This window comes from Ovis aries, chromosome 3 (genome assembly GCF_016772045.2).
Source record: "Ovis aries strain OAR_USU_Benz2616 breed Rambouillet chromosome 3, ARS-UI_Ramb_v3.0, whole genome shotgun sequence".
NCBI classification, from domain to species: domain Eukaryota; kingdom Metazoa; phylum Chordata; class Mammalia; order Artiodactyla; family Bovidae; genus Ovis; species Ovis aries.
Genome location: NC_056056.1, coordinates 188,509,118 through 188,532,868, shown reverse-complemented (window position 1 = coordinate 188,532,868; position 23,751 = coordinate 188,509,118). Strand labels below are relative to the sequence as shown.

General features: G+C 39.9%; 1 long non-coding RNA gene across 1 annotated transcript; it reads left to right on the top strand.

Moving 5' to 3' along the window:
• The first annotated feature begins 640 nt into the window (after nt 1-640).
• LOC132659473 (uncharacterized) lies at nt 641-7,039 on the top strand. The gene is made up of 2 exons (XR_009599981.1): nt 641-937; nt 3,991-7,039. It is a non-coding gene; the product is annotated as an uncharacterized LOC132659473 (long non-coding RNA).
• Nucleotides 7,040-23,751: the final 16,712 nt, after the last annotated feature.

The window sequence follows — 23,751 nt, the reverse complement described above, 5'->3', positions numbered from 1 at the left end:
TCTAAAAAGAAATGGTACAAAACAGAAATAGACTCACAGACTTAGAGAATGAACTTATGGTTCCCAAGGGGGAAAATAGCGGGGAAGAGAAAGCTAGGGAGTTTGGGATATATAGATGTGCACACTGCTATATTTAAAATGGATAACCAACAAGGACCTACTGTATAACACAAGGAACAAAAATTTTAAAAATTAAAAAATAAATGTTTCGAGCTTTTCAAGTTGTCCGTGTAATAATTTATATGTAGGTGTCTCAGAGCACTAACCAAGAAATGAAGTTATTTTAAAAGGCTCATAAAGAAATTTTCCTGTAAGGAACTTAGTTCAAGAAGAAAAACAATTCAGTATTTGAATTTAATAGAATATAACATTTTTAGACACAAGTCTTAATTGTCAATCATTAAATAGCTGCTAGGTTTTGGTAATTTTCTTTTTACTATAATACTTATCCAAGTAGTTTAATAAAGTTTAGTGTTTGTTCTATGATTTCTACTCAAAGTTTGTTTTTCATAAGGACTTTACGAGCCTGAGATGAAAGAATGTCTATTTTCAGGGTTTAAAAATACTGGTTTATGATTAAACTGACGTTTCTATCTCAGCAGAGATCTTTACCTCCTGTTTCAGTACTCTGTCACAGGAACAGAGCAAGCAAACAAACGTAAAACGTCTTCCTAAAGGCAAGTTCTTTATTTCACATGTAACTTAACAGGTCACACTGGTTCATAATGTTAGACTGCCAAGATGGCTAGAATATAACCCTTCTATCAAGACCTTGCAAGGACTGCCTTTAGAAGATGAAGGAAGAGATTTCCAAATCACGGCGCTGGTGTCTGGGGATTTCTGTTTCCAGCAAACGCGAACAGCCTCCATCACCTCTACCCTTCATGTGCTGGACAGATGACGTAAAGGAAACAAGCTTGATTTCGTCTCCAAGTGGGTGAGTGTCCTCATTTTAAAAAGTACCAGGACAGCTGTGTGAGATGCTCAGCCTATGAGTTTAGTCAAGAGCAAAGACAGGATATGACGAAGTAAAACCTTGCCCTAGAGAAAGAGTAAGGAATAGAAGACCACCACAAAAGGAAGTAGACACAGTTCACAATGTTGCTAATAAACAGGCTCTTAGAGCAAAGCTTATTATGATAACTCCTTGAATTGGAAGACAAACTCTCCAAATAAGTGAACTCTTGGGAACTAAGTTTTTATTTCTCACACCATTTTATTTTACACTCATGGACCACACACTAACCGAGAACAATCCTCCTTTTCTCTTTCAAAAGGCAGCAACCTGAATACACGTATGCCTTGTAGGCATAGAAGACATCAGAATATTATAGTAACAGTAAGGGAGGAAAACTGGGAGACTGGGCAACAAGAATGAAGGGGTAAAAAGGAACATTGTATATTTTATATGATTTTCATTTTTGTGCCTTCTGACTCTTTTATTGTGTTCGTGTATTACTCACAGTTTATAAGGTGTCTTTGCATGTACCATGGCATATTGTTTTGCTCATTTATCTACTCATTCATTCATTAAGAATTTAGTGAGTGCTTACTATTTGCCACATCCCGAAGAAGCCGGGAGCAGGAGATAATAGGAATAAATTGTTGTCAAAGAACTCAGTCTAATAGTGCAGTAGGGTATGTAGGAATGTAATAAAGAAACTGTAATATAGTGTAACGAATGCAATAACAGAACCATATGAAATATGTAGAGGCTAATTTGCAACGACACTGACGGACCTAGAGAAGATCATACTAAGTGAAATGTCAGACAGAGAAAGACAAATATCACACGATACCATTTGTATGTGGAATCAAAAAAATAATACAAATGAACTTATTTACACAACAAAAACATAGAAGACAAAGTTACGGTTAATGAAGGGGAGAAGGAGGGATAAATTAGGAGTTTGGGATTAGCAAATACACACCATATATATAAAGTAGATAATAAACAAGGTTCTACTATAGAGCACAGGGAATTATATTCAGTATCTTTCAATAACCTATAATGGACAGGAATATGAAAAAGAACACATATGTATTTGTATATATAATATATAAACACTCACATTACTGTACATCTGAAACTAACACAACATTGTAAATCAACTGTACTTCAGTTAAAAAAAAAAAGTTATAGAGGCTAAATTAGTAGCTTAACCCAGCTGAGGGTAGGATGTTGGCAAAACTTTTTGGATGAGATCATGTCTATGATGGATTTTAAAGTTAAAGTTAGCTAGTTAGAAAAGGAGGCATTATAGTCTCAAAGAAGGACCTCTTTGATGGTTACAAAAGCATTACGCAGAATGATACGTGTGGGAAACCACACAAAATTTGGCATCGCTGGAACACAGGGTGAGTTGGCCAGTGGCGGGAGATGAGGCTGGAGAAGTTAGCAAACCCTGGATCTTGAAAAGTCTTGTGGGCTCCCTGGCACATTTGAAGGTCTTAGATATGAAGGGAAGAAACAGAAGCCTTCAGAACAGAATCTAATCACTTCACCCTGGAAATAAAATCTATTTTCCTTGTCTTAAAAGGCCTAAAAAAAATTTTTTTTTATAATTTTGGGTTTATCATGCCTATTCATTTCAACAGTAAACCAGGGCTATATGATGCTCAGATCCTCTCTGGATCTGTGAGGATTATTACTTGGCATTTCATTCAGTAAAGCCAGGACCTCCTAGAGACACTAGCCTCACGACCCCAGCTCTGGACTGAGGTCAAATCAGGGTCTGTTACTTAAAAGAGTGTATTTAGTAATTGCGGGAACTACAAGTCAATACTTCCATTTAAGAGGAGATCTCCCATTCATTTAGATGAAAAAGAGGTGAGATGAAGAAGTATAAGAGAGCAAAGCAAAAGGAAGGTGCATGGAGAAGAGGGATACAGGAGGGTGAAAGGAAAGGAGGGATGCAAGGAAGGAAAGGACATGAGGTAGATGAAAGGAAGGACACAGGGCAGAGCTCAGGGATGGGAAGGATAGGACAGGTCACCGGAAAAGAGAAGGCACAGCAAGGAACAGGACAGGTGCAGTAGAGTGAAAGGCTTTTTTTGTGCCAGGCGACTCACGAAGTGTCCTATGTCAGTTCATATTCAAAATATCTGGGACTTTCCTGGTGGTCAGTGGTAAAGACTTTGCCTTCCCCTGCAGTGGGTGCGGGTTCGATCCTTGGTCAGGGACTAAGATCCCACATGCCTTGAGGATGAAAATGCAAAACACAAAACAGAGACAGTATTGTAACAAATCCAGTGAACGCTTTAAAAATGGTCCACATTCAAAAAAAAAAAAAATCTCTGAAAGAGAAATTACTATACCCATTTTCTGTTTGAAGAAACTGAAACTCAGATCAGTTAAATAACTCAAAACTTTCAAACTCCAAAATGACTTTCCCACTGAAATTCTTATCTTCTGACTTGAAGTCATCAAACACCTGGGTTTGGATCAGGTACTTACTCTGTTCCTTTGGACATTTCACTTAGCTCTTGTAATCTGTTTCTTCAACTATAAATTGGTCATTTAGTCACTAAGTCGTGTCCAATTCTTGTGACCCCATGGACTGTAGCCTGCCAGGCTCTATCCATGGGATTTTCCAGACAAGAATACTGGAGTGGGTTGCCATTTCCTTCTCCAGGGCATCTTCCCAACCCAGGAATCGAACCCAGGTCTTCTGCACTGCAGGCAGATTCTTTACCAACTGAGCTATGAGGGAAGCCTCAACTATATATTAGGGATTATAATAATTGTCCTCCATCCTCTCCTAGTTATTGGACGTAGCAATAAACCATGTGAGAATATTATATACACTCCTCCAGGGAATCGTTCAGACCCAGGGATCAAACCCGGGTCTCCTGCTTTGGCAGGCAGGTTCTTTACCATTAGCACCACCTGGGAAGCCCATATCATTCTAAATACACTCTGAAGGCCCACATAAAAGTAATGGGTTGTTAAGGCAACAATCCACTCTGTGTGTTCTTTTAAATTTTCAGTGTTAGGGTCCAAGGAGGCTAAAAGTTTTCTACCAACGTAGCTGAAGTCACTGTTAAAGCAGCTGCCGAAATTCTTGGTGTTGGAAACCGTCCCTTTTTGGTGCACACACTGGCAGACTATTTCCACTTGGATCCATCATGAGTGACTATGAACTCCTTCAGAAGCAAGATAAACAAGCACCTTTGGAACCTTCCAGTGTTGGCTGCAGATCCCAGGTACGTCATTCCTTTACAAGGTCCCTTTGTACGATTCCACTGGCCTATGGACCATGAGGTTTCTACAACACTGCCAGAACTAATGCAGGTTTTTCAACAGCATGCTTCCTCTAAGTGTCCTGCCCAGATTTTAGGATATAAGATTGCAGGTTGGAGATCACCTCAAAAACCTCAGAGAAGACCCAGACAGTTAAGGGCTGTCCCAGTGACAACGATGGGGCCAAATGAGATAACAAGAAAACCAAACAAACCCTTCTCTGTTTCATTATCTACCTTAGTGACGTGTTGGATTCCTAAAGATGTGTCTGTGCCTGCTCAGTCACATACTCATGCCCGACTCTTTGCGACCCTGTGGACTCTAGCCCGCCAGTCTCCTCTCTTCATGGGATTTTCCAGGCAAGAATACTGGAGCAGGTTGCTATTTCCTCCTCCAGGGGATCTTCATGACCCAGGGATCCAACCCACATCTCTCGCATCTCCTGCATTGGCAGGCGAATTCTTTACCACTTCGCCACCTGGGAAGGCCCCTAAAGATGAGGCCTCATCATTTTCTGGCTTATTTGATCACTTAAGACAGATCACTCCTATCCTTGACCCTGACTTTATTCCAGGTACCCCAAGGTATGCAAAGACAACAAGGCTGCTGCATACAGTAGCAACACAGAATTCATTAAAGAGAATTCTTCTTGACAATAAATCTTGAATATTCTTTTGCTTTGCCTGAGGTCATTCCTTCTATGGTATCAACAGCTACTTCATTCACAGATTTTGACTTCCTTCAGAGTAGAACTACCATATCAATGTTATTAGGAAAACTAGACTCAACAGAGTAGGGAATAAAGGGGCACAGCTTGATCCATAGGACAAAAAGACAAAGGCATCCTGTTTTATTTGACATTGTCTAAGAGTCAGTTAAATAAGCAGGGTGACAATATACAGCCTTGACATGCTCCTTTTTCTATTTGGAACCAGTCTGTTGTTCCATGTCCAGTTCTAACTGCTGCTTCCTGACCTGCATACAGATTTCTCAAGAGGCAGGTCAGGTGGTCTGGTATTCCCATCTCTTACAGAATTTTCCAGTTTATTGTGATCCATACAGTCAAAGGCTTTGGCATAGTCAATAAAGCAGAAATAGATGTTTTTCTGGAACTCTCTTGCTTTTTCCATGATCCAGCGGATGTTGGCAATTTAATCTCTGGTTCCTCTGCCTTTTCTAAAACCAGCTTGAACATCAGGAAGTTCACGGTTCACGGATTGCTGAAGCCTGGCTTGGAAAATTTTGAGCATTACTTTACTAGCATGTGAGATGAGTGCAATGGTTCAATAGTTTGAGCATTCTTTGGCATTGCCTTTCTTTGGGATTGGAATGAAAACTGACCTTTTCCAGTCCTGTGGCCACTGCTGAGTTTTCCAAATTTGCTGGCATATGATGCTGGGAGGGATTGGGGGCAGGAGGAGAAGGGGACGACAGAGGATGAGATGGCTGGATGGCATCACGGACTCGATGGACGTGAGTCTGAGTGAACTCCGGGGGATGGTGATGGACAGGGAGGCCTGGCGTGCTGCGATTCATGGGGTCACAAAGAGTCGGACACGACTGAACGACTGAACTGAACTGAACTGAAGAGTCAGTTAGTCAAGCTTGGTATTCAAGAGCCCCGTTTGCTTCATCCCAGTAGTCTCATTCTCCTGGGTCCTCTGTCTCAGAGGAAGTAATGTCGGATAAAGACTCACCTTCTGAGGGACTATCTTCAATGACAACATTGCTCTGCAAATGGAGTGGCTTTGACCCAGTCTACCCGAAAAGCTTTGTCCAGTCACCTAATATCCTCCTGATAGCTTCAGCATCAGCAAGGGCAGCCTCCCATCTTCCCCTTGAGTTTAGGTAGTTGCTCTGGTCAAGCCAGCTGGGACAGAAGCATCTTCATAGACATGTGTCTGAGACTCCTGAAGTTTCTCAGAAGAATCATTCATTCTCCACTCCTGCAGAGACATTTTTGCCTCTTAGCATGAATGTAAATACAAAATTTGCATGGGACAGTACATTTGACTCAGCTGTTTGGCAGTGGCAAACAGCTTGTTTTACCAACAACCAATTAGAAGAAGACTCACCATCTGATGTGATTATGAGAACTCGATCTTATTCTAAGGATAGCTCATCATTGATGCATTTATCAGATTTATCCCTTTCTGAGCTGCCCAAATTGGTAAATACATTTGAGTTACCTGAAAGTATGGGCTCAAAGACTGTACTGCATTTTCCTAGCGACTGATATTCAGGCATAGAACATTTAGTTTTTGGCAAATTCTCCAGAACTAGCCAGACTTCAACAGGCAACATAATGTTTAACCTGGATTCTACTGAAATGGTGATAAGTCACTCATAAACCTCCCAAAACTTATTGACAAGATATGGGACTGTTTCTGATGTTAACAGCATGCAAGGTAAGATTGTGGTAGTTGCTTAGTTTTCTATTTGCTATATTTTTCAGTGAATCTTTATACGGACAGGTAGTAACCAGCTAATGTTGGTTAACATATTCAGATTAAAAGAGAGTGTTAAGATTAAAATATAGTGCCTGATGTCAACTGTGGTGACATTATACGTGTTTTGTTTTCTTCTCTTTATAGTTTCTGTATTTTCCAATATTTCTACAAGGAGTGTAGTGATTTTCAGGAGGAAAAACTTGTAATAAAATATTATGTGAGAAAATTCAACAAAATACAGTATCCACTATGGCTGAATCATGTTGAGGTTTGACAGAAACCAACAAAATTCTGTAAAGCAATTATCCTTCAGTTAAAAAATAAATAAATTTTTTAAAAAATTAAACAAGACATGATATCCATTTTCTGCCCTCTACACATTAAATACAATTCAGATTTACCAAAGATTAACATAACTGGAAGGAACGTTAAACCATCACTTAGGCCGCACTGTCTAGTTATTATTATTCTTAAATTATCTCAGAAGGACGCTATTCATCTGTTGCAACCTTGTGGTTTCTCATCATTAGAAAAAGTCTTGCTAACAAATTGAATCTCAACTGGTAAAGTTAAGACCATGTTCTCTCCCATCATATACTCTAAACACAGGCAACATTGATTAAAAATCCAGTATCTACAGTCAAACAAGGGTTTGAAATCTAGTTCTATAATATACTATTGTGTGACCTTGAGGAGCTACTTAATTTTATTATTTCATTTTCATCATTTATAAATTGAGGATAATTATTATCCCCGTATATTTGTTGTGAAGATAAAATGAAATATACTCTTAGCACAGTGCCTGGCATTGGATGAATGTTTTTTAAATGTAACCTGTTATCATCTCTGCCCATCTTCTCTTTTCTGAACTAGGTAACTCATATTTGCTAGACCCTGTTTCATATTGAACCATATTTGAATGACAACTTCATGGAAAATTTCACAGATGATTTTTAATTCTGGGAGAATTCCTATGTTTGAATTAAACATTTAATTTAAATTGATGCTCACCCTTTTATTTGGATTCACTCCAGAGTTTTCAGTTCAGTTCAGTCGCTCAGTCATGCCCAACTCTCTGTGACCCCATGAACCACAGCACACCAGGCCTCCCTGTCCATCACCAACTCCCGGAGTTTACGCAAACCCACGTCCATTGAGTAGGTGATGCCATCCAACCATCTCATCCTCTGTCGTCCCCTTCTCCTCCTGCCCTCAATCTTTCCCAGCATCAGGGTCTTTTCAAATGAGTCAGCTCTTCGAATCAGGTGGCCAAAGTATTGGAGTTTCAGCTTCAACATCAGTCCTTCAGAAGAACACCCAGAACTGCTCTCCTTTAGAATGGACTGGTTGGATCTCCTTGCAGTCCAAGGGACTCTCAAAAGTCTTCTCCAGCACCACAGTTCAAAAGCATCAATTCTTCAGTGCTCAGCTTTCTTTAATAGTCCAACTCTCGCATCCATACCTGACCACTGGAAAAACCATAGCTTTGACTGGACAGACCTTTGTTGACAAAGGAATGTCTCTGCTTTTTAATATACTGTCTAGGTTGGTCATAACTTTCTTTCCAAACTTGGTGAAACAAGCAGTTTGCCACAGCCAAAGAGTTGAGTCAAATGTGCTGTCCCATACAAATTTTGTATTTGCGTTCATGCTAAGAGGTGAAAGTGTCTCTGCAGGAGTGGAGAATGAATGATTTTCCTGAGAAACTTCAGGAGTCTCAGACACATGACTATGGTCATGAAGATGCTTCTCTCTTGCTTTTTTGATGATCCACTGGATGTTGGCGATTTGATCTCTGGTTCCTCTGCCTTTTCTAAAACTAGCTTGAACATCTGAAAGTTCATGGTTCACGTATCGCTGAAGCCTGGCTTGGAAAATTTTGAGCATTACTTTACTAGCATGTGAGATGAGTGCAACTGTGCAGTAGTTTGAGCATTCTTTGGTATTGCCTTTTTGGGGGATTGGAATGAAAACTGATCTTTTCCAGTCCCACGGCCACTGCTGAGTTTTCCAAATTTGCTGGCATATTGAGTGCAGCACTTTCAGAGCATCATCTTTTCAGAGAAATCATTTAGACAAAATATAACCAGTTTGTCTCTCGCTCAATATGAATTGCTTCCTGCAACAAAGATGCTGAAAACATGTGCTATCCATTCTGAATCTCAGAAACCTGAGGACATGTCACCCCGAGGTAAGCAATTCTATCGCCAAGGAGGGAAAGCTGATGGAACTTGAACCTGTTTGGAACTTATCTCCCTGGTAGTTAGAACATATACTGGTAGGCTGTCCCATGAAATATGCAACAGTGCTCAGATCTCACTTCAACATAGTGTTTCTCTTCATTAAGTAGTTGCCCCATTCTGTCTTCTAGATTCACTCTTTTCTTCCCTAGTATGATGCTCTTCTTTCCAATTTAGTGCAACTTACAATATCTAAAGCCACCTGCCTTTGTTATATTGCAACATATTTCCATTTTTGCAATAATCAGTCACCTCATCTTCTTTCTCCAACAATACCAAACCTTGCTGTGCAAAACTTAAATTGTTCTCTAGCTTCTATGAGATTTAAGTGTATTCATTGATATTAGAATACTAGTTATTACTGTGTTTCTGTTCAACTAAACAACTTTCATGTCCTGAACTTTATTTTTTAATATATTCTTTTTTGGCTGCACCAGTTTTTAGTTGGAGAAGGCAATGGCACCCCACTCCAGTACTCTTGCCTGGAAAATCCCATGGACGGAGGAGCCTGGTGGGCTGCAGTCCATGGGGTCGCTAAGAGTCGGACAAGACTGAGTGACTTCCCTATCACTTTTCACTTTCACGCATTGGAGAAGGAAATGGCAACCCACTCCAGTGCTCTTGCCTAGAGAATCCCAGGGACGGGGGAGCCTGGTGGGCTGCCGTCTGTGGGGTTGCACAGAGTTGGACACGATTGAAGCAACTTAGCAGTTTTAGTTGTAGCACATAGGATCTTTGATCTTCAGTGCAGCATGTGAGATCTTTAGTTGGGGCCTGAGGGCTCTTAGTTAGCAGCATGTGGGATCTAGTTCCCTAACCAGGGATCAAACCCTGACCCCCTGCATTGGGAACATGGAGTCTTAGCCACTGGACCACCAGGGAAGCCCTTTATATCCTAAACTCTAAAAAATGTCCCTGTTGAGCTTTTAAATCACACACACACACACACACACACACACACAATCAGTTTAGAAATTTAAACCGACTGCCCAATTACTGTGTTTCTGAAGCCCTCCAACCGAGACTTAGTTATTTGATACTATTAATGAGCTAATCTCAAGATGTTCTTCCATTCTATAAAAAAGACTGAGAAGATTAGGAAATTTAGAAACTAACAAACTCCATAAATACAATAAGCAGCATCGAGGCTGTAATGTGAAATCTACCAATTATTTATAAGGGAGAAAATGAAGAAAAGTAAAGAAGAGGGAGACAGAAGTGGGAGAAAGAAAACAGAAGAGAAAGAGTAGCTATCTTATGATGGATGAACCTGACCCTTGAGTAGAAGGAGGAAGGCTGAAAACAGATGAAAGAAGTCAGAGCCTTTCACTGCCTCCTGGAGCTACTACTGCTGCTACTGCTGCTGCTAAGTCGCTTCAGTCGTGTCCGACTCTGTGCGACCCCATAGACGGCAGCCCACCAGGCTCCTCCATCTCCGGGATTCTCCAGGCAAGAACACTGGAGTGGGTTGCCATTTCCTTCTCCAATGCATGAAAGTGAAAAGTGAAAGAGAAGTCACTCAGTCATGTCTGACTCTTAGCGACCCCATGGACTGCAGCCTACCAGGCTCCTCCGTCCATGGGATTTTCCAGGCAAGAGAACTGGAGTGGGGTGCCGTAAGTGGTGCCCAAATACAGGATATATGTGCTTTCCCACCAGGTGGCACTAGTGGTAAAGAATCCACCTGCCAATGCAGGAGACACAAGAGATACAGGTTCAGTCCCTGGGTCGGGATGATCCCCTGGAGGAGGAAATGGTAACCCACTTCAGTATTCTTACCTGGAAAACTTGATAGACAGAGGGCCTGGCAGGCTACAGTCCATGGGGTCAAAGAGAGTAGAGCACAACTGAGCATGTGCACACACACACACACACACACACGCACACATGCATCAGCCCCAAAAGGGAATATAGGGAGAAATAAGTCAACCATCAAGACAATCTTAAATATTTAAATAAAAATGATGTTTGTTGACATTTGATTCTTGTTTGTTCCTTCTGGGTCAACCCAACATGTTTCCAACAGTTGTTAATCCAGTTCAGTTGATAATAGCAACTGCCGGGCACAGACCCTGTTTCCCAATTCCTCCTTACACTTTTTATGATCAGGAAGACAGGTGCTCAACTCACTTGACACTTGCAGTGAGATCAGTAAATGATTATCCTTTGGGTTCCGAAAGCTAGCTGCAATTTAATTGGTTTGTTTTTTGCTAAACTCACTGGCTACCTAAACTCCAGCAGCACTGAACAAATTGTATTAACCACCTGAGACCAGGCTCTACTATTATACGCTGGTATAACAGAACATTATGTGTAGTCAATGGCAGTTCTCTGAAAAGGTGTCCTAACAGAAAAATTCAGGAAATGATGTTTAAACCAAGGAGGTCTGATGGAAATGTCCACCCAAACTTTGCATCTGCTATGTCCCCAGAATGTAAAATTGGCACAATTAAAAATATCACATATAGTGGAATTTGCCTTATTCTGGAGCCAGACAATGGTGTGTTAATTGAGAACAGTCATCTTACCTCATGTAACACAGAAAATCAGATCAAATCAGATCAGATCAGTCGCTCAGTAGTGTCTGACTCTTTGCGACCCCATGATTCCCAGCATGCCAGGCCTCCCTGCTGCTGCTGCTAAGTCGCTTCAGTCGTGGCCGACTCTGTGTGACCCCAGAGATGGCAGCCCACCAGGCTCCCCCATCCCTGGGATTCTCCAGGCAAGAACACTGGAGTGGGTTGCCATTTCCTTCTCCAATGCATCCTTCCTGTCCATTACCAACTCCCGGAGTTCACTCAAACTCACATCCATCGATTTGGTGATGCCATCCAGCCATCTCATCCTCTGCCGTCCCCTTCTCCTTATGCCCCCAATCCCTCCCAGCATCAGAGTTTTTCCAATGAGTCAACTCTTCGCCTGAGGTGGCCAAAGTATTGGAGTTTCAGCTTTAGCATCATTCCTTCCAAAGAACACCCAGGACTGATCTTTAGAATGGACTGGTTGGATCTCCTTGCAGTCCAAGGGACTCTCAAGAGTCTTCTCCAACACCACAGTTCAAAAGCATCAATTCTTCGACGCTCAGCTTTCTTCACAGTCCAACTCTCACATCCATACGTGACCACAGGAAAAACCATAGCCTTGACTAGACAGAACTTTGTTGGCAAAGTAATGTCTTTGCTTTTTAATATGCTGTCTGTGTTGGTCATAACTTTTCTCCCACGGAGTAAGCATCTTTTAATTTCATGGCTGCAGTCACCATCTGTAGTGATTTTGGAGCCCAAGAAAATAAAGTCTGACACTGTTTCCACTGTTTCTCCATCTATTTGCCATGAAGTGATGGGACCAGATGCCATGATCTTCATGTTCTGAATGTTGAGCTTAAGCCAACTTTTTCACTCTCCTCTTTCACTCTCATCAAGAGGCTTTTTAGTTCCTCTTCACTTTCCTCCATAAGGGTGGTGTCATCTGCATATCTGAGGTTATTGATATTTCTCCTGGGAATCTTGATTCCAGCCTGTGTTTCTTCCAGCCCAGAGTTTCTCACGACATACTCTGCATATAAATTAAATAAGCAGGGTGACAATATACAGCCTTGACGTACTCCTTTTCCTATCTGGAACCAGTCTGTTGTTCCATGTCCAGTTCTAACTGTTGCTTCCTCACCTGCATATAGGTTTCTCAAGAGGCAGGTCAGTTGGTCTGGTATTCCCATCTCTTTCAAAATTTTCCACAGTTTATTGTGATCCACACAGTCAAAGGCTTTGGCATAGTCAATAAGGCAGAAGTAGATTTTTTTCTGGAACTCTCTTGCTTTTTCCAGTGGAAAATAGCCCTTAGATTAAAAATCTGCCTTTGGCTTTGTCAGTAAGTCTGTGTATACTGACTGTAGCAGTAGCGGCCTGTGTTACACACTATTTCTGTAGAAACTGTAAGACATTTCTTTTTCCTCAGTCCCTGATGTTTCAAAGTGAAAGTGAAAGTGAAGTTGCTCAGTCGTGTCTGACTCTTTGCGACCCCCTGGACTGTAGCCTACCAGGCTCCTCCGTCCCTGGGATTCTCCAGGCAAGAGTATTGGAGTGGGTTGCCATTTCCTTCTCCAGGGGATCTTCCCGACCCAGGGATCGAACCCTGGTCTCCTGCATTCCAGACAGACATTTTAACCTCTGAGATGTTTCAAAGGAGAAACTTAATAAGTAATTCAGACCAAGAAATGTATGTTCTAAGGCTGAGAAAGCCCCCTATCCTGGAGTGTGAAGTTCCACCCTCATCTGGATTATGGAGAAGGGTACTGTTACCTCTCAACAAGAGCAGGCAGTCTTCCAGCCTCCAAAACACCAGCTTTCATAATGAAGTGGATCTCATTAGCCAGCAGAGAAGGGAGTGATATTGTCAGAAAGCCAGATGTGTTAACAACTGTGTGACAAACAGGGATGACTGATCTAGAAAGCAGGTAAAATGAAAAATAAAAAGCAATAAATACTTCACCCTCTGCATTAATTGTATTAACATACTACCAATTATTTCTAATTACTTACCTCTCCTTAGAAGCCTGATGATCAATTGTAAATTTATGTCATCCAGGCCACCACTATCTAAACAAATCATCTAGACTTATCCATTATGGAAAGTAATTGCATCACTGGGAACAGCATTTCCCAGTGTATAAAATGCTATGAACTGCCAACACATGACATTCTTTACAACATCAGCATGATGGCATAGTTTAACTGTAAATAATAAATTCTGCAATGGGTTAAGATTTGACTACAAATAGGAAAAAATTAGTAAATGCTTACCTCTCCATTGTATTTTTAAATTTTTTTCAAGTTTTATTGAGATAGAAATAAAAGTGCTGAGTTGACATATAGCACTGTTTAAGCAATGATTTCATTTATTTACATGTATCATTAAATGATTTACCATGATAGATTTAGAGAACATTCATCATCTCCTATAGATACATCACAATAAAGAGAAAATATATTTGTTGTTATGAGAACTCAAGATTAACTATCTTAATAACGTTCCCCATGAATAGTATGAAAAGGCAAAATGACAGGATACTGAAAGAGGAACTCCCCAGGTCGGTAGGTGCCCAATATGCTACTGGAGATCAGTGGAGAAATAACTCCAGAAAGAATGAAGGGATGGAACCAAAGCAAAAACAATACTCAGCTGTGGATGTGACTGGTGATAGAAGCAAGGTCCAATGCTGTAAAGAGCAATATTGCACAGGAACCTGGAATGTCAGGTCCATGAATCAAGGCAAATTGGAAGTGGTCAAACAGGAGATGGCAAGAGTGAACATTGACATTCTAGGAATCAGTGAACTAAAATGGACTAGAATGGGTGAATTTAACTCAGATGACCATTATATCTACTACTGCAGGCAGGAATTCCTTAGAAGAAATGGAGTAGCCATCATGGTCAACGAAAGAGTCTGAAATGCAGTACTTGGATGAAGTCTCAAAAATGACAGAATGATCTCTGTTTGTTTCCAAGGCAAACCATTCAATATCACAGTAATCCAAGCCTATGTCCCAACCAGTAATGCTGAAGAAGCTGAGGTTGAATGGTTCTATGAAGACCTATAAGACCTTTTAGAACTAACACCCAAAAAGATGTCCTTTTCATTACAGGGAACTGGAATGCAAAAGTAGGAAGTCAAGAAACACCTGGGTAACAGGCAAATTTGGCCTTGGAGTACAGAATGAAGCAGGGCAAAGGCTAATAGAGTTTTGTCAAGAGAATACACTGGTTATAGCAAACACCCTCTTTCAACAACACAAGAGAAGACTCTACACATGGACATCACCAGATGGTCAACACCGAAATCAGATTGATTATATTCTTTGCAGCCGAAGATGGAGAAGCTCTATACAGTCAGCAAAAACAAGACTGGGAGCTGACTGTGGCTCAGATCATGAACTCCTTATTGCCAAATTCAGACTGAAATTGAAGAAAGTAGGGAAAACCGCTAGACCATTCAGGTATGACCTAAATCAAATCCCTTATGATTATACAGTGGAAGTGACAAATAGATTTAAGGGACTAGATTTGATAGAGTGCCTGATGAACTATGGAATGAGGTTCGTGACATTGTACAGGAGACAGGGATCAAGACCATCCCCATGGAAAAGAAATGCAAAAAGCAAAATGGCTGCCTGGGGAGGCCTTACAAATAGCTGTGAAAAGAAGAGAAGCAAAAAGCAAAGGAGAAAAGGAAAGATATAAGCATCTGAATGCAGAGTTCCAAAGAATAGTAAGGAGAGATAAGAAAGCCTTCCTCAGCAATCAGTGCAAAGAAATAGAGGTAAACAACAGACTGGGAAAGACTAGAGATCTCTTGAAGAAAATTAGAGATACCAAGGGAACATTTCATGCAAAGATGGGCTCAATAAAGGACAGAAATGGTATGGACCTAAGAGAAGCAGGAGATATTAAGAAGAGGTGGCAAGACTACACAGAAGAACTGTACAAAAAAAGATCTTCATGACCAGGATAATCACAATGGTGTGATTACTCACCTAGAGCCAGACATCCTGGAATGTGAAGTGAAGTTGGCCTTAGAAAGCATCACTATGAACAAAGCTAGTGGAGGTGATGGAATTCCAGTTGAGCTATTTCAAATCCTGAAAGATGATGCTGTGAAAGTGCTGCACTCAATATGCCAGCAAATTTGGAAAACTCAGCAGTGGCCACAGGGCTGGAAAAGGTCAGTTTTCATTCCAATCCCAAAGAAAGGCAATGCCAAAGAATGCTCAAACTACCGCACAATTGCCCTCATCTTACACACTAGTAAAGTAATGCTCAAAATTTTCCAAGCCAGGCTTCAGCAATACGTGAACCGTGAACTCCCTGATGTTCAAGCTGGTTTTAGAAAAGGCAGAGGAATCAGAGATCAAATTGCCAACATGCGCTGGATCATAGAGAAAGGAAGAGAGTTCCAGAAAAACATGTACTTCTGACTTCTGCTTTATTGACTATGCCAAAGCCTTTGACTGTGTGGATCACAATAAACTGTGGAAAATTCTGTAAGAGATGGGAATACCAGACCACCTGACCTGCCTTTTGAGAAACCTATATGCAGGTCAGGAAGCAACAGTTAGAACTGGACATGGAACAACAGACTGGTTCCAAATAGGAAAAGGAGTACGTCAAGGCTGTATATTGTCACCCTGCTTATTTAACTTCTATGCAGAGTTATAAGTTAACTCTGGGCTGGAAGAAGCACAAACTGGAATCGAGATTGCTGGGAGAAATATCAATAACCTCAGATATGCAGATGACACCACCCTTATGGCAGAAAGTGAAGAGGAACTAAAAGCCTCTTGATGAGAGTGAAAGAGGAGAGTGAAAAAGTTGGCTTAAGCTCAACATTCAGAAAATGAAGATCATGGCATCTGGTCCCATCACTTCATGGCAAATAGATGGGGAAACAGTGTCAGACTTTATTTTGGGGGGCTCCAAAATCACTGTAGATGGTGATTGCAGCCATGAAATTAAAGGATGCTTACTCCTTGGAAGGAAAGTTATGACCAACCTAGATAGCATATTAAAAAGCAGAGACATTACTTTGCCAACAAAGGTCCGCCTAGTCCAGGCTATGGTTTTTCCTGTGGTCAAGTATGGATGTGAGAGTTGGACTGTGAAGAAAGCTGAGCGTCGAAGAATTGATGCTTTTGAACTGTGGTGTTGGAGAAGACTCTTGAGAGTCCCTTGGACTGCAAGGAGATCCAACTAGTCCATTCTAAAGAACGCATGTAAGAATTAAAGATTTTAAAATTTAAAAAATAAAAAACAAAAAAAAAAAAATTAAAAAAAATAAAAATAAAAACACTCAAAAAAAAAAATAAAAAATAAAGGAGATCAGTCCTGGAAGGACTGATGCTAAAGCTGAAACTACCGTACTTTGGCCACCTCATGCGAAGAGTTGACTCACTGGAAAAGAGTTTGATGCTGGGAGGGATTGGGAGCAGGAGGAGAAGGGGACAACAGAGGATGAGATGGCTGGATGGCATCACGCACTCAATGGACGTGAGTCTGAGTGAACTCTGGGTGTTGGTGATGGACAGGGAGGCCTGGAGTGCTGCGATTCATGGGGTCGCAAAGAGTCGGACACAACTGAGCGACTGAACTGAACTAAACTGGCTGTTTATGTATGACGGTGTTAATTATCTTTATCATATTGTATCTTAAATCCCTGGTAATTGTTACTTATCTTACAACTGGAAGTTGGTACCTTTTGACTGCCTTCGTTTATTTCCCCCTCTGGTAGCTACAAATCTAATCTTTTTTCCTATTTGTTTATTAAAATTTTTTGAAGTGTAATTGACCTACAGTTCTATATGAACTCTTTGTGCACAACATAGTGATTCAGTATTTCTGTACATTTCAAAAGGTCCCCGTAATAAGTGTACTTGTCGTCTGTCACCATACAAAGATATCACATAGTTATTGACTACATTTCTGACACTGCATTTCATACCCTTCACTCATTATGTTGGAACTGAAAGTCTGTACCTCTTAATCTATGTTACCTATCTCTGTCCTCCCCGGACCCACCTCCTTCCAGCAGCCACCTGCTTATTCTCTGAATCTATAACTCTTTCTGTTCGATTATGGTTGTTTATCTGTTTTGTTTTTAGATTCTACATATAAGTGAGACTGTGCAGTATTTATCTCTGTCAGACTTAATTTCACTTAGCGTAATACCCTCAAGGTCCATCCATGTTGTCACAAATGGCAAAATTTCATTATTACAGCTGAGTAATTCTTTACCATCTGAGCCACCAGGGAAGCGCAATTTTCGAAGCCTGGCATGGTGAAATTCATGGGGTCACAAAGAGTTGGAACATGGCTTAGCAACTGAGCAACAACAACCACATGTTCTTTCTCCATTCATCAGCGATGGTTACTTAGGTGGCTTCCATATCTTGGCTATTGAAAATAATTCTGCAGTGAATATGGGGTGCATGTATTTTTTCTAATTAGTGTTTTCAATTTTTTGGGGTAAATGCAAAGAAGTGAAAGTGCTGGATCATATTTCTCGTTTTTTGAGGAGTCTCCATACTGTTTTCCACAGTGTCTGCACCAATCTACAGTCTCACCACAGTGCACAACGGTTGCTTTTCTCCACATGCTTGCCAACACTGGTTATTTGTTGATGTTTTGATAATACTCTTCTGACAGGTCTGAGATGATATCTTGTGGTTTTGATTTGCATTTACCTGATGATTAGTGGTATTGAATATCTTCTCATGTGTCTGTTAACCATCTATAGGTCTGCTTTGGAAAATTGCCTATTCAGGCCCTCTGCTCATTTTTAAAATTGGATTATTTGGTTTTTGAATGTTGAGTTGTGTAAGTTGTTGGTATGTTTTAAATATTAAGTCTTTTTCAGATTTATCATTTGGAACTATCTTCTCTCATTCAGTAGGTGGCCTTTTCACTTTGTTGTTGGTTTCTTTTGCTGTGCTAAAGCCTTTTAGTTTGATATAGTTTAATTTGTCTATTTTTACTTTTGTTGCTCTGTGTAAGGAAACATATCCAAAAAAAAAAATTGCTAAGTCTGATGTCAAAGAACATACTGCCAGCATTTACTTCTAGAAGTTTTATGTCTTCAAGTCTTAGAGTCTTTAATGCATTTTAGGTTGATTTTTGTATATGGTGTGAGAAAGTAGTCTAGTTTGATTCTTTTGCATGTAGCTGTTCAGTTTTCCCAAAACTATTTATTGAAGAGGCTATATTTTCCCTGTTGTATATTCTCACCTCCTTTGTTGTAGATCAATGGCCCATATAAGTGTGATTTTATTTCTGGGCTCTCTATTCTGTTCCATTGATCTGAGTGTTTGTTTTTGTGCCAGTACCATGCTGTTTGATGATTGTAGCTTTGTAGTATAGTTTTAAATCAGGGAGGTGATACATCTGTTTCATTCTTCTTTTTAAGATTGTTCTGGCTATTCAAGATCTGTTGTGCTTCCATACAAATTTTAGAATTATTTGTTCTAGTTCTGTGAGAAATGCTATTGATATTTTAATAGGGATTGCATTGAATCTGTAGACCTGAGTAGTATGGTTATTTTTATTTTTAACAATACTAATTCTTTCCCCAAGACTGAATCATGAGGAAATAGAAAATATGAATGAAACACTTATCAGTAATGAAGTTGAGTCAGTAATTTAAAAACTAACAAATAAAAGTCCTAGACCAGATGGCTTCATAGGTGAATTCTACCATGCATTTAGAGAAGAGTTAACACCTATCCTTTTCAAAGTATAAGTGTGAGTGTTAGTTACTCAGTCATGCCCAAATCTTTGCACCCCATGGACTGCAGTCCACCAGGCTCCTCTGTCCATGGGATTTTCCAGGCAAGGATACTGGAGTGGGTTGCCATTTCCTTCGCCAGGGGATCTTCCTGATCCAGGGATCAAACCTAGGTCTCCTGCACTGCAGGCAGATTCTTTACCAACTGAGCTACAAGGGAAGCCCCCAAACTATCCAAAAAATTTCAGAGAAAGGAATGCTTCCAGGCTCATTCTACCAGGCCAGCATCACCCTGATACCCAAACCAGACAAAGATATAACACACACTAAAAGAAAGTTATGTCATTATCACTGATGAACATAGATGCAAAAATCCTTAACAAGATATTAGCAAACTGAATTCAACAATACAGTAAAAAGGATCATATATCTTGATCAATTGGGATTTATCCCAGAGATGCAGGGATTGTTCAATATCTGCAAATCAATTAATGTGATATGCCACATTAATATACTGATGAATTAAAAATCATATGATTGTCTTAATAGATGAATGAAAAGCTTTTTGACAAAATTAAATAACCATTATGATTAAAAACTCTCCAGGATGTGGGAACAGAGGGAACCTGAAAGTGAAAGTGAAGTCACTCAGTCATGTCCGACTCTTTGCACCCCATGGACTGTAGCCCACCAGGCTGCTCTGTCCATGGGATTCTCCAGGCAAGAATACTGGAGTGTGTAGCCATTCTCTTCTCCAGTGGATCTTTCCAACCCAGGGATTGGGTCTCTTGCATTGCAGGCAGATTCCTTACCATCTGAGCCATGAGGGCCCAATAGAGGGAGCCTCCCCCAACATAAGAACCATCAATGACAAACCCATGCTTAACATCATACTCAGTGATGAATAGCTTAAAGCATTTCTTCTCAGATCAGGAAGAAGATAAGGATGCCCACTCTCGCCATTTCAGTTCAACATAGTATTGAAAGCTCTAGCCATAGCAATCAGACAATTAAAAGAAATACAGGATCCAAATTGGAAAGGAAGACATAAAACTATCACTGTCTGCCATTGACGTGATTCTTTACATAGAAGATTTTTAAGATGTCAACATAATAGCTACTAGAACTCATCAATGAATGCAGGATACAAAATTGATATACAGAAATATGATGCATTTTTTAATTCTAACAAAAAGCTATCAGAAAGAGAAATTAAGAAAACAATCCCATTTATGATAACAACCAAAAGAATTAAATACCTGAGAATTGGGAGTTCCGGGGATCGAGTGATTAAGATACACCAGTTTCAGTGCCATGGCCTGGCTTCAATCCCTGGTCAGGAAATTGAAATCTTGCAAGCTAACAGGACAAAAAATTTTAAAAGCAAAAAACCCCAAATCCAAAACCTGTCAATAAATCTAACTAAGGAGGTAAAACACCTGTACTCAGAAAATTATGACTCTGATGAAAGAAATTGAAGGTGACACAGATAGACATCCCATGCTCATGGACTGGAAGACGATTGTTAAAATGACTCCTTTGTATTCTTACCCTTAGTTCACAAACAAGCATATGATATTGATTTTTTTTAAAGACTACCAAAAAATAACAACAAACCTTCCCTCAGTTCTCTTATTGAGCTGCCATACCTGGCAAGAGCCCTTTGGCCACCACACTTCTGAATGAGCTGATTCATATCCTCCCCTTCTAACTGCATTCAAGCAACATTTTAATCACTACAGTTCAGTTTCTACTCCCACCACTCCATAGAAATGGCTTTTTGGAAGTAATTGCCAACATCTTGGTTGGCATATTTTTGGTTGGCCTTGTCTAAATCTTCAGTCTTCTGAACATCTCTGCAACTCTGGTGGCACTTTTGTATTCTAACCTCTTTGACCTTTATTTTTCCCTTCTCTTATACCACTTAAAACATATTCTGAAGGACTGTTCTTGAACCTGGTAAGTACATAAATTTAATGCGATGTCTGCTTTTAAATAGGATAATATTTCTCTCTTCTTTTAATATTCAAATCTAAATAGTTGAGTATTACTCCATTCCTTACTAAGAAAGAAATTACAGGGGCATGTAAATTCAAAATGCTCTTCTCTTTTGAAGCTTTTTGAAATTTTTATTTATTTTTAATTGAAGGATAATTACTTTACAGTATTACTTTGGTTTCTCCCAAACATCATCATGAATAAGCCATAGGTCCTTTGAAGCTTTTAATTTTAAATTGATTCAGGACAGTGGTGGAATTAATTTAAAATGTTACAAATAAGAAAATAAATTAAGTTTGCACCTTTCACTAGGAGGAACTTGTTTCAATATGCACAAGCTACTAAATTTAGTTTCTACCAAATATTTGGTCAGAATATAAAAACAAATCTATAAATCAGTTCAGTTCAGTTCAGTTCAGTCGAACCACATGAAATGGCCAATATTAAATTTTGTTTTTACTGTTTTATATGGTTCAATCTAATATGTTCACTTTAATTACAGAACTATATTTCAATGAAATGAAACCTAATAAGAATAAATTCAGAGTTCTCAGAATTAAGTCTAGTGCTTCAAATCTCTACAATAATATGGACATTTCTAGATTTGCTCACATTAGCAACACCTCCATAACAAAGTTAACATCTGGACACTTTTGTTTTCCTGCTGTTGCTGCTGCTGCTAAGTCGCTTCAGTCGTGTCTGACTCTGTGCAACCCCATAGATGACGGCCCACCAGGCTCCCTTGTCCCTGGGATTTTCCAGGCAAGAACACTGGAGTGGGTTGCCATTTCCTTCTCCAGTGCATGAAAGTGAAAAGTGAAAGTGTTCTCCACACATGTACAATTGTGCTGGTGACTTTAATTGAAGTGTTACAGAAATAACAAAGCAAATAACACAGTGCCTCATAAAACAATGAGAACAAACTACTGTAGATTGTATTGCCCTCAACTAAGGGCACTTAGTGCTGTAAAGTCAGGAATACAAGAGCAGTATTCAAGAATTCAAACACTGGTAACTTTCCTCTAAAACTACGCTGTGTGTTTTTCAGTCTTATTCCATGATGTACAAGTGTCAATCCATATATTAATAGATATATGCATTAATGAGGTTTACATGTCCACACAGTTATTTTGAACAATATTCATATAAACATGAAAATTTTGGAGTAAAATATCACACTATTTATGACTGTAATAGTTCATCAAACAAACCATGCAATTATCACAGGATTGTGAAGATTTTACCATACACTATGGTTTGTATACTGTCGACCCACGCATCCACTGTAGACTCATGGACACTCACAGTGATTTGCAATTTTGCAGTTCTTGCAGGAGAAGGTGAGTGCACCTCTTTTTACTCTGCCATCTTGTTGAACAATCAGAGAAAACTAACCAAACTGATCACATTGACCATTGCCTTGTCTAACTCAGTGAAGCTATGAGCCATGCCATTTAGAGCCACACAAGACAGACGGGTCATGGGGGAGAGTTCTGACAAAACGTGGTCCACGGGAGAAGGGAATAACAAACCACTTCAGTATTCTTCCCTTGAGAACCTCATGAACAGTATGAAAAGGCAAAAAGAATAGGACACTGAAGGATGAACTCCCCAGGTCAGTGGTGCCCAATATGCTACTGGAAAAGAGTGCAGTAATAACTTCAGAAAGAATGAAGAGACAGAGCCAAAGCAAAAGCAGTGCCCAGTTGTGGATGTGACTGGTGATGAAAGCAAAGTTTGATGTTATAAAGAAAAATATTGCATAGAAACCTGGAATGTTAGATCCATGAATCAAGGTAAATTGAAAGTGGTCAAACAAAGATAGCAAGAATTGACATTTTAAGAATCAATGAAATAAAATGGACTGCTGCTGCTGCTAAGTCGCTTCAGTTGTGTCCAATTCTGTGCAACCCCAGAGATGGCAGCCCGCCAGGCTCCCCCACCCATGGGATTTTCCAGGCAAGAGTACTGGAGTGGGGTGCCATTGAATTTTCCAAAAATGGACTGGAATGGGTGAATTTAATTCAGATGACCATTATATCTATTACAGTGGGCAAGAATCCCTTAGAAGAAATGGAGTAGCCCTCAGAGTCAAAAAAAGAGTCCAAAATGCAGTACTTGGATGCAATCTCAAAAATGACAGAATGATCTCCATTCATTTCCAAGGTAAACCATTCAACACCATAGTAATGCAAGTCTATGCCCCAACCACTAATGCTGAAGAAGCTGAATTTGAACAGTTCTATGAAGATCTGCAAGACCTTCTAGAACTAACATCAAAAAAAGATGTTCTTTTCATCATAGGGGGTTGAAATGCAAAAGTAGGAAGTCAAGAGATACCTGGAGTAAAAGGCAAGTTTGGCCTTGGAGTACAAAATGAAGAGAACAAAGGCTAACAGAGTTTGGCCAAGAGAACACACTGGTCACAGTAAACATCCTCTTTCAACAACACAAGAGATAACTCTACACATGGACATCACCATACAGTCAATACTGAAATCAGATTGCAGCCGAAGATGGAGAAGCTCTACACAGTCAGCAAAAACAAGA